The following is a 12231-nucleotide window of genomic DNA, read 5'->3' on the forward strand; positions in this document are numbered from 1 at the left end:
GAAGTAAAACAGAAACATGAAGATAATTTCCAACAGCTTATTATTAAAGGAGTTCAGACCAGCTCCAGCCTCTGGGCACATGACAGCATGGTTTTTGGGTAGCTAATGAGGCCCCTGTTTGAAACCCATTGTTTTTGGGAGCAGATAACAATCAGGCCTTTAACACCACCTTGAGATATTAGCTGGCTGGGACAGACTCACTGGTCAGAATTCTCTGGCCATTCACATTGGCAGCATCTTCTGGTCCTGCTGATGGTGCACCCTCCTGTCACAGGTTCCCTAGCAGTGCGAGATGGAATCAGAGAGAAATCCCATTGACAGCGGTGAGACCGGAACATAACCCTGCCGGCAAGCAGCACACCAGCTCCCACCGCAGAGAAACATGTGGCTGGGAGGCCAGAGAACCCGGCTCACTGTCTCCAGAGCTTAAATTCTGCTTCACAAACGCAAAACGCCTGAAATACTTCTCAGAAATTCAATTGTGAGCAGTCACAAAGGGCACTAGCACCTCCTTTATAGATATTCCGTCATTCATGCCAGTGGGATTCTCTGGTCCTGCTGCAGTGAACAGATTTGGCTGAATGCCGAATTCTCTGTTCTCACTTGCAGCCGCAGGGTGGCATTGAGCCCCTGATGTTTCAGAATTTATCTGCTGTGAGTCATGGCTATTAATTCAAAGCCTGGTCCATAAATATTTTTTAGAGTAGTCCGAGTGACGTAGATCTGTATTCAGTTTTTGACCCACCTCAGGCAGGACAGGATGAATCAAAATGTTTGCCCTATGGGTGTATGTTACCCTAAACTTGTCACGCTTTTGTGACACAGATGAATGCATGCTGGACACCATAAAGTTGCCATCAAAATAACCAGTAAGCAGAAATTGTAAATGAAACGAAACTTCTTCAGTAGCCTTACACATTTGCAGCATGTTCCATTATTGAGGTTATTGATCAGTTTTGCTTTACCAATGCTGTATTTGGACTAGAATATTTTAAAATGATATTGTCATCACAAATGGTTTGATTTTGATTAATGAAAGTGGCATTTGGCAGGCCAAAGATGGAAATCTAACCCAAGATCATGTGCCAGGGCCAAATTTTACTTTAATCTATTCCTAATGAGCATAAATGCAATGAAATTACTTGAATTTTTACTCAAGCAATGCCATTTTGTTTTAGAAATGTCATGCTTTGCAAGTTTTGAGGTAATACATTTAAATTTAACCTTGAGAAAATAAACCTTGCCAAATCTTGCCAATTATAGCTTGGCAGTATAATAATACTCATAGTTTCCAGCAGGAGGTGCAATTAGTCTTTGATACATTACACATAATGAAGGAATTGATCCTATTTTCTCCAGAGTTGGATTTATTTTCTGCCTGCTACCTCCTCTTGTAGATAGTTGGTTAAACCTATCTTGTGCTGTCTGCCCCTTAGACATACAAGAATTGTTTGTGGCTTAATATTATTACTGCAATATTTGTCAAGAACCATAGAATTCCTACAGTGCAGGAGGCCATTTGGCCCATCAAGTCAGCACTGATTCTCTGAAAGAACATCCTACCCAGTTCCATCCCCAGTCTCATAATCGTACCCCCTGAGTTTGGTTTCTTCTCTGCACCCTTTGACTCAAGGTTTTTGTGATCTAGCTTGCTGGAAAGTGTGAGCTGATAACAGTGCTACCATGGTAACAGGGCATCATGACATCAGTGAACGTTGGGATCAACTGTATATCTCCTTAACCAATGAGAGTAGGATTGAAAAATAAACATTGGAACAACCAAGAGGATCAGTTAGAATCAAATTAGGTAAGAAAGAAGGAAACACATGCATTTATGTAGCTTTTCTCACGACCACTGGATGTCTCAAAGTGCTTTATGATCAATGAAGTACTTTTGAAGTGCAGCTACGGTTATAATTGTAAGAAACACGGCAGTCAATTTGCACGTAGCAAAGTCCCATGATCAACAATGCAATAATGACTAGATCATCTATTATTATGTGGTAGATTGAGGGATAAATATTCCACGACTCCAGGGCTGTTTTTGGAAAGAGTGTCATGCAACATTTTAGATTCACTCGAGCATAAAGGTGAAGCCTTAGTTTTACATTGGGTCAGAAAGATGGCACCTCCAACAGTGCTGAAGGGGATGACAGCCTTGATTTTTGTACCCGAGCGCAAGAGTGGCATTCGACCCCCCCACAACTTTTCTCAGAGGTAGGAGTGTTATCAATTGAACCGTGGCTGGAAAGAAAGATTGGATTGAGTATGGGGAAAAAAATTGACGTTAAAATTTCCAACAATCTTTTCCCCAGGAAAAAAGAGGCGCCAGTTTAAATCACCCTCTTTCTGCGCTAGGGAAATTGATTGTCAGTTATTAACAACCATCACTTGGTTTAAAGGGTATTTATGTTTTGAACTGCTCTATTTAACTTTCTATGGTGAGTTTAGTGGGTTATTAATGTGCAAATCTAGAAAGTTCTTGCAATCCGCATGCTAAAAGGAAGATGATGTTCACAAATAACTGAGCAGCATTGATCAGCCATCAGCTTCTGGAGATTTGCCAGTCAATGTGTGTTTTTAACTCCCCTAAATTTCCCAGCCATGTTTTCATATTAATAACCATGCAATATTTACACGTTATTTTTGAGACAAGTTCTGAATCATTATATTTTCAGCAAGTGAAAATTTTAAATCTGTGCAACAGAGCTTTTGCGCTACATTTTCTTTGATATTCAAAAGAATGTTGTAAAGGTTCTCTATTTTCTGTGTAAATGTTAAAATGCTCAATGCTGATATTTACTGTACCTTGTTGGTAACTGTTGTGAATTTTCCAACTGTCATGATTTTGCCCACATTACTTCATTTAGTTGAACTTCATGAAAATATTTATTGCGATGCATAGAGGTAGATTCTCAATGTGCTGATTGGGTATAAAACTGACCTTGTTAGAATCATAGAATTATAGAATCCCTGCAGTGCAGAAGGAGGCCATTTCGACCACCAAACCTGCATCAACAACAGTCCCAGCCCTGTAACCCCACATATGCACCCTGCTAATCCCCCTGACACTAAGGGGCAATTTAGCATGGCAAATCAACCTAATCCACACCTCTTTGGATTGTGGGAGGAAACCCATGCAAACTTGGGGAGAATATGCAAACTCCACACAGACAGTGACCTGAGGCTGGAATTGAACCCAGATCCCTGGCGCTGTGACACAGCAGTGCGGGCCACTGTGCCACCCTAGAACATACCTGATTTTAATTTCAAACTTAAACTTATTCCATGATCACTCCTAACATTAAAGAAATTGTCCAGAGGACAATATGCCCAGTATAATGAAATGCAGAAACAACGGAACTTTATTATGATTATGTCCATGCCAGTTATCTGATTCGGGAGAATTGAATTCTGTCTCTGGTGCCAAAAATGGGAATATGTTCCTATTCTCTTGCACTCTGTCCCAGGCTCAAGGCCCACTCTGGGACTTGAGCACAAAAATCAAGGCTGGCAGTCCAGCAGATACTGAACGTAAGCTGCATGGTGGCACAGTTGTTCGCATTGCTGCCTCACACCGCCAGGGACCCAGATTCAATTCCCGGTTTGGGTCAGTGTCTGTGCGGAGACGTGTCTCCCCGTGTCTGCGTTGGTTTTTTCTGGGTGCTCTGGTTTCCTCCTGCAGTCTGAAAGATGTGCTGATTAGGTGCAGTGATCATGCAAACTTCTCCCTCAGCTTACTCAAACAGGCGCCGGAGTGTGGTGACGGGGGGATTTTCACAGTAACTTCACTGCAGTATAATGTAAGCCTACTTGTGACGCTAATAAATAAACTAAAAAACTAAACTGAAGGTGCTATTTTTTGGATGAGACATTAAATCAAGACCCCACCATATCTTTTGGTGGATGCAAAAGATTCTGTTGGATTATGTTGAGGAAGAGCAAAGAAGCTATCCCTGGTGCAGTGGCTAATATTTTAACATCAATATCACAGGTCATTATCTGGTTATTGCTGTTGTGGGAGTTTTGCCGTTTGCAATGTTAGCTGCCACATTTCCTTCACCAGAATAAAGAATGTAATCATTTTTACAATAAAACACTTTATTAGTTGTAAAATGCTGTGAGATGTCTAGTGGTTATGAAAAGCACAAGTCTTTTTTAAATGAATTTAACAAATTTAAAAAGGCTGCAAAATTGATTCAAATTCATGGACCTTACCCTCCCTGTTTGAGACAGATTGGAGATACAAATTCTAAAATAGGGTTCCTTGTTGCCATTAATTTGTGGTATGGGATTATTTTAGAAATACGGAAAAGGAATGTATTTTTGTGGATTGAGTTTTATGTTCACAAATGTTTAGTATGTGTGCTTCAAGAAATGTCAGCACAAAGAGAGTCCTCCTGCATTATTTATTTATTAGATTCTGTCATTGCTTACATGTCTGGGGAAGAGTTTCATTTCATGCTATGTGGTTTTTTTTCTAAATATATTTCCCAAGTGACAACAGTAGATATCTTTACAAATGAAATACGTGTTTAATGGCTATCTGCATTGTACATAAGAGCCAAGATTGGCTTACTACAAAGCGTTAATTATTTTGTGAAAAGTAGCATTCGTTCTCTATTATTTAGGCTTGTAAAATCTTCATCACAAAGCAATGTGAGAAAAGCACTGATTTTAAAAAAAAGTTTCAAGTTTTGAAATGGCTGTGTATACAGCCACAGATAATATTCAAGACTTGTACTGTGAGAGGTTCTACCTTTCAAAAGATACAAATGTTGATAGATCCCCTTGGGTTGGGACTGGAGGCGGGGGTGGGGGGAGGTGAATCTACCTCTTGTTGAAGATTCCAGCACAGCTATTAGTGCAGGTAGGTGAACTTCAATCCCTCAGCAACTAACTTTTTTCATCCTCCAAAACTGCAGACGTAAATTAATAACATCATTAACTCTATTCGGGGCCAATATTAATCTCCAAGTGAGGTAAATAACAGTCATCCCTGGGGGAAGATCCATAATGGGTAGTACAAGAGTATTTTCACTTGGAGCTTGTTAATTTTCTTGTGCAATTACATTGCTTGGTCCCAGATGTTAATGAACTGGTAATATCAACAGGTCTGCCATAATTGGAATCAAAATTCAGCTATAATGTTTGTCAGCTCAGGCTGTGTTATGGTTTTGACCTTTTGATATTGGATTGAAACCCAGTCCAGATGCGGTGGGCGAGTTGTTAAAATGGCGGTGGGCAGTTCATGCTGTGTTTCTGATTGGACTGGCTGGTAGGTCTGTTTTGTCTTTTCGTATTGTTTTCTCGCAGGCTCGCATGTTTTGCTCCAGCTGTGGTAAAACTGAAATGCTGTGAGGCTAATTTCTGATGGATGACCCCAAAACTGCTTTTGTCTGCTTGAAGCTGCAATTCTCTTCTGAATCGCATGCAACACAAAAGCCAAGTCTTAATGTAAAATCTGCAGTGCAAATGCCCAACTGAAGGAACAATGCACTTTGTGATAAAACAAATCAGAATGAATCAAGTCATGCAGGCAGGAAATTGATTTTTTTTAACATTTCAACCTCTTCAAAACTTGTTGACACGTTGGAGAGAAGAAGGATTGTCTTCTCTGGACACTATCCACAGCTACTCTTCCCCATTGCAATTTGAAAATGGCTTCATTAACAGAGACCTCAATCCAGGACAAGTTCCATGGCCCTGTTTTCTTAGCAGTGAAACTGGACTGAGTGGTGACAATGTTTTATTAATGATTTTCAAATGCAGGCACCGAATGCAATTTTCTCTGGAGTGCAGGGAGATAAGTCGCTGTCTAATTGTTAATTGGAACACAGAATGTTACTGTTTAAAGCTAACACATGTTTCTTTGTGAGAGATGCTGCAGAGTGTTTTTAAAATATTAAGACTTGTAAGCCTCTGTATGAATCACCTGATAACCAATTACACCATTAGACAGAATGAGTAATTCAGTTGTCTCAACTTTTGTCCTGGGGCACAAGTTCAAACCCGACTGCAGTAGCTGGCATTTAAATTCAATTAATTAATAAATAGCCACATGGTAGTACAGAACTAAATACTTTTCAGTAATAGTTAATCTGTAATTGTGACCATGAAACACCAGATCGTTGTAATAATCCATCTGGTTGACTAATGCCCTTTATGGAAGGACATCTGTCATCCCTATTCGGTCTGGTCTAGATATGACTTGCACACAAAGATGTGGGTGACTCTTAAATGCTGTCTCAAAATGCACAGCAAACCACTCCATTGTACCAAAAGGATGGTAAGGATAAAACAGCTGGACACAGGTACCAGAAATGACAATGGCACACCTTTCCCAGGTGAACAAGCAATGATCTCTTTACTAGCATCAGGGGACTTGTGCTAAAATTAAAAGAACTGTCCCACACACTGCCTGATATTGACTCTATTCAGTGAGTATAGTAATGTCCCTGACTCTCCTGAAATCACCATTTCTGACCCACAAGTCAGGACACCACCATCAGAGATGGCACAATGATAAACAGTTAGGAGGGACTTGCCCTGGGACATTGGACCCCATGAACTCTCAGGGCATCAGGTCAAACATGAGTAAGGAAACCTCTTGCAACCATCCTTAGCCAGAAGTACCGAGTGGATAATCTATCTTGACCTCCTTCTGAGGTCCCCAATGTTACAGATTCCAGTCTGCAACCAACTTAATTCACTTCATGTGACATCAAGAGCTAGCTAAAATTGCTGGATACAGAAAAAGCTATAGGCTATGGCAGAATCCCAGCAGTAGCACTGAAGACTTGTGCTTCAGAACCTGCTGTCCTTCTAGCCAAACTGTTCAGGCATGGGCTATTTACAGCTCCATCGAGAGGAAGTCTAAACCATCTCCCCATGACATTCAATGACATTAGCATCACTGAATTCCCTCACCAGCAACATCCAAAGAGTTACCACTGACCAGAAAATTAACTGGATCAGGCTTATAAATACTGTGGCCACAAGAGCAGGTCAGAGCCGGGAATTATGTGGAGACTAACTCACCCCCTGATTCCCCAAAGCCTGTCCATCATCTACAAGGCACAAGTCAGGAGTGTGATGGAATACCGTCCACTTGCCTGGATGAGTGCAATTCCAACAAAACTCAAGAAGCTTAACACCATCCAGGACAAAGCAGCCCACTTGACTAGCACCCCATCCATCCAAACCCCCCCACTACCTGTATATAGTGGTGGCAGTGTGTACCATATACAAGATGCACTGCACCAACTTATCAAGCCTCTATCCACAATACCTTCCTTGATTTCTTGGCACCCAGGAGAAAGAGGGCAGTAGATGCATGGGGACCATCTGCAATTCCCTTGAAGTCAAAAACCATCTCAATTTGGAACAATATTTCCAATCCTTCATGGTGGCACAGTGGTTAGCACTGCCACCACAGTGTCAGGAACCCGGCTTCGATTCCAGCCTTGGGTGACTGTCTTTGTGGAATTTGTATGTTCTCCCCGTGTCTGCATGGGTTTCCTCTGGGTGCTTCAGTTTCCTCAGAGTGCAAAGACGTGCAAATTAAGTGGATTAGCCACACTAAATTGTGCCTTAATGCCCAAAGATGGGACGAGGGGCCTGTGTGCAATTTTCTTTTGGAGTGTTGGCGTAGATTCTATGGTCCGGATGGCCTCTCTGCGCTGTAGGGTTTGTATGGTTCACTGTTTCTGGATTAAAACCTGGAGACTGCTTCCAAACAGCACTGTAGGTCTTTCTGTAACAGATGGACCACAGTAGTTTATGAAGGCAGCCCACCAGCATCGTCTGGAGGGCAATTACAGATGGTTAATAAACTCTGACCTTGCCAGAGACCCTCATCCCATGAAAGAAATAAAAACAAAACAGTTAATCAAAGACCATTCCTCTAACTTTTGCAAAATAGCTTGTCTCTAAATAGTTAATACTGAAGAACATGAAGAGGAATTGAAGAAATATCAATCAATAATATTAAATGCAAAAAATTCTGGAATATTGTCAGTGAAGACATCAGTATGGAAGTGTAGTGAATGTAAACACACTCCTCCTATAAACTCTTCTCTTCATAATTTTGTCAGGTGAGCAAAAACAAAGGTCACAGGCTCATTGTTAGATGGACAGTTGGTTCAGTAATTAGACCCAGCACTTCAGTGCCAGTCAGTTGGTTTGTATGTTTGTCTTTCTCTCAATGAGGCACTTTTCTTCAAATAAATTAGCTCAGGCAGAACAGAGGGACTGGACACCTTTGTAAACCATGTTCCTCATGTTATTAAATGATGTCCTGTCACTGTTCTATATATATCTGGTTGCAGTACACTATAATGGACAGGATGAATTTTATTCATGTCATTTTGCAGGCAGTAGTGTGTGTCTCAATGATTATAGATGTGAAAATACACAGATTTCACAAGGGCTTTTTCAACCTTCTGTCAGGCTTGCATTCAGAATTTTTGAGGCATCAGTTACAATTTGCAATTGTCCATTCCCTAAAGATTAATTGAAAACACAGGGAATAAAGAAATTTGATGGAACATTCCTAAAAGAATGTTCAATATCAGTATTTAAAGACATTAGCATCATTGTGTCAATTTAGTTAGCTAATTAGTTTGTTAATGCAGGACGGATGTCTGATCCCATAAAGCTCGCTTTGTAGAATAACCTGCTTCTATTCTCAATGCTGCTGCTAAAAAATACAGGAAAATCGGTGAGGTCGCCTCCTCTTGTCCATGAGTCAACACCACCTAGTTATTGATCTTGACAAGAAAGTGCTTTATTCCGAAGGAAATCAGATTTCTGTTATTCAGCAGCAACTCCTTTAATGTTTAAGATTAAGTTAACCTCGGAAGAGCTGTGACTTGTGCTGACAAATGGCTCTGCCAATTGACCATATGAACAGACTCTTTGACAGGTGAAAGTTCCTCTGCAGCCCTAATGACATTAAGAAAGCAACGTGGAATCTGTTGCAACCATGGCAACTTCTGTGTCCCATGGTTAATTCTTTCTTGCCTCAAGGTGACAGAGATTGAAGCCACTTTGGAGAGGGGAAAGAAAGCGCACAGGCAGCAGTCACGGTCTCCATGGCAACTAAAAGGACATGATAACAGGGTCCAAGTATGATTAATTTGTCAGCTGCCAATTTTTAAAAAAGGAATGTTGCTGGAGCGCCATTGTTTTCACATGAGTTGGCAATATTTATGATTTCTTTTTCCTTTGGTTCTGTATGGTGCGTCAATCACTATTTTGTATTTTATGAAGTTTGTAAGAGGCAGCCTGGGCACGTTTCTCTCAGCCAGTCTCAGTACTGGATACTTTTTTAGTGAAGATGGAGGATCTGAAATAGCACAGGGGTTAACCTGCCTGATCCGTCGATCAATGTATGGAATTCTGTTAGTAAATTGTTCAGGAATATTTGAACATTATATGAACAAACCCCATTCTTGCAACAAAATTAATCTATCCTATATTGGTACTGATGTTGAAAGCAAAATTATACACCTCTTCCTGTGCCTGAAATAGCCGTAAATGTGCAGTGAGGGGATCCTTTATGGTAATCTGCTGGCACAACGATGTTCAAAACAATTTTTAAAAATTTCTTCCATGGGACGTGGGTGTTGCTGACAAGGCTGGAATTTGTTGTGCATTCATAATTCTCCTTGAATGAATGGCTTGCAAGACCATTGGAGAGGGTGGGTAAGGAGTCAACTACATTGCTGTGGTCCAGTATCACACGTAGGCCAGACTAGATAAGGATGGCAGATTTCCTTCCTCCAAGGACATTTATGAACCAAAGTGGTTTTTATAACAATTGATCATTTCCATGGTCACTGCTGTTGATATTTTATATTCCAGCTGGACATCCTGGAGAGCCTGGTGGGTGTGTACTGAAGGACTTCTCCAGGTCCGCCCAGGCATCTGCTGCATCCTGACGACTTGTTTAATGATGGTCTGGTTGCTAAGTGGCTTATTGACCCTAGGCCTCATTGGTTAGGTTGCCCACAGGTGTCATCAGCCATGTTTTAAGTGTTTGTGGGCAGCTAGCCAGTTAGTCAGCTTTAAGATGTGCAGTGATGATGGAGTTTGGCTTGCCCAAGGGTGAAAACATCATGATAGCACACATCTCTTTGTGGTTGCACACCAGCTTCACTTTGTTGGAGTAGAAGTCATTGACATTAGTGCAGACTCCTGAGTGATTGGGTGCCTTAGTTATCGCATGCCTTGTAAGTTGATGATGCTCGTCACCTGAGGAAAGCCAGCTAGAGCTACAAAGCCAAGCGTCTGCTCACTCTGACTGGTTTGATCAATGGCAAAATTGGTAGAATTGCCTGCCCTGGAAAAGAAGCCACCAGTTACCCATCTTATGCATTTGCCTGTGGCTAATGGTGAGATCCTGCAAGTGCCTATGGCAGAGACGTGGATGGGTCTGGACTGTGAGAGATTGAGGATAGTAGTGACTGGTACCTACTGGTAAAGTGTGGCCACCAGGTCCACTTAGCCACAGGTCTGTTTTTAATAGGCTGCAACCATTGCTGCCATTTCATGTAACAACACAGCCTCTGAAAAATACTGGGTGACGTGTGGAGGAAGCATATTGGCTGGTACACAGTGTGTGGCTACCGGTGACTTGCATCTGTCTGCTGCTCCCCTCCCTTCTGCTGGGTAACTGCACATCTATGCAGAACCTGCTGTTACTGCTGCCCCTGCTGGTGCTCTGCCCCAGCCTTTGCTCCTGCCCTCTTGTCCCTCCCCTGAAGTTCAAAGTGAAACAACATAAGTGATACCATGCCAATCTGCTGGTCCAGAGCTCCGATTTGTGAAGATGAGAAGTACAAACCTCCATCGAACCCTCGCAGTACAAGTACTGTGAACAGAAACTTCCAGACAAGCCAGGAGGTCAGAGTACATATTGGTATAATTCCCTTTGATGTCCTCAGACCCCTCGTTCCTGCCTTGTTTCGACCAGCAAGTCCGAGGAAACCCATGGTTAAATTAGAAAAGCCGTGTTAATATCAGTGTAATTGAGGGATTAACATGTTAAAGTTGACAGCCCATCGTTCCCGAGAGTGCTGTTTGCGCACAGACTAACCAGCTGCAGTTATATGTGGGAGCTGGTAGGAATTCAAGCCAGTTTGCTGACAGTTTCCCTGATTTTAATCCCAACCCCCCCCCATTCTCATACTCCAGCATGTTTCAATTCAGCCCTGTATGTCTTGAGTAATTTTAAGGCAGTACAGAAATGGAAGCTGTTGATAGCATAATCCCATGAAATAACAGATCTTCTAAGCTCTAGGGAAAATTCCATCAGTTATACACATGTTTAGTGAGTTTTGAAAAATAGCCATATTCGTAATGAAAGCAAATCAAGAAAAGAGATCTCTTGATTGTTTGAATAGAGGGGAGTACGGTAGGATGAGAGAAGAATTGGCGAATGTGGACTGGGGGAGCGCGTTGGAAGGTAGGTCTGCTGAGGAGCAGTGGAGGATCTTTAAGGAGATCTTTCTTGGTGCTCAGCAGAAATTTATTCCGATGGTCAAAAAGGACAGTAGGAGGAGAGGTACTAAGCCATGGATAACGAAGGAGGTGAAGGAAAGTGTTAAATTAAAAGCGGAGACGTTTAGAGTAGCTAAGAGTAGTGGGCGAGAAGAGGATTGGGAGAGGTTTAAATGTCAACAAAGATTGACAAAGAAGTTGATAAAGAAGGGTGGGAGAAACTATGAAGCTGGGCTAGCGCTTAATATAAAAAAGGATAGCAAGTGTTTTTATAAATATATAAAAAGGAAGAGGCTGGCTAGGGTGAACGTTGGTCCCTTAGAGGATGAGAAGGGGGACTTAGTGGTAGGGGATGGGGATATGGCTAAGGTCTTGAATAACTTTTTTGTTTCGGTCTTCACGGAGGAGGACGTGAATAATTTGCCAGGTGTTAGAGATGGAAAGGTGGTGGGACTAGAGGGTCTTAATGACATTACTGTTACTAGAGAGGCAGTGCTCGACAGACTGGAGGGACTGATTGTGGACAAGTCGCCAGGACCGGATGGAATGCATCCAAGGGTTCTGAAAGAAATGGCGGAGGTGATAGTGGATGCCTTGGTGGTTATTTTCCAGACGTCGCTGGATTCCGGGGAAGTGCCGGAAGATTGGAAAATGGCTAATGTTACGCCGTTGTTTAAGAAGGGTGCCAGGCAAAAGGCAGGGAATTATAGGCCGGTTAGTTTAACG

General features: G+C 41.9%; 1 protein-coding gene across 3 annotated transcripts in view; it reads left to right on the forward strand.

Moving 5' to 3' along the window:
* LOC145341012 (chloride channel protein 2-like) overlaps window positions 1-12231 on the forward strand; it is a 534390-nt gene that overhangs the window by 156501 nt on the left and 365658 nt on the right. The window contains exon 1 of one of the 3 annotated variants that reach the window (XM_080185699.1): window positions 10804-10908. The exons of the other annotated variants lie outside the window; for them this stretch is intronic. The gene's annotated coding sequence lies outside the window, so the exon portion shown is untranslated. Of the gene's footprint in view, window positions 1-10803; window positions 10909-12231 lie in introns of those variants that run through there. 3 annotated transcript variants of the gene reach the window in all.

This window comes from Carcharhinus amblyrhynchos, chromosome 3 (assembly GCF_965287045.1).
Source record: "Carcharhinus amblyrhynchos chromosome 3, sCarAmb.v2.hapA, whole genome shotgun sequence".
NCBI lineage: Eukaryota > Metazoa > Chordata > Chondrichthyes > Carcharhiniformes > Carcharhinidae > Carcharhinus > Carcharhinus amblyrhynchos.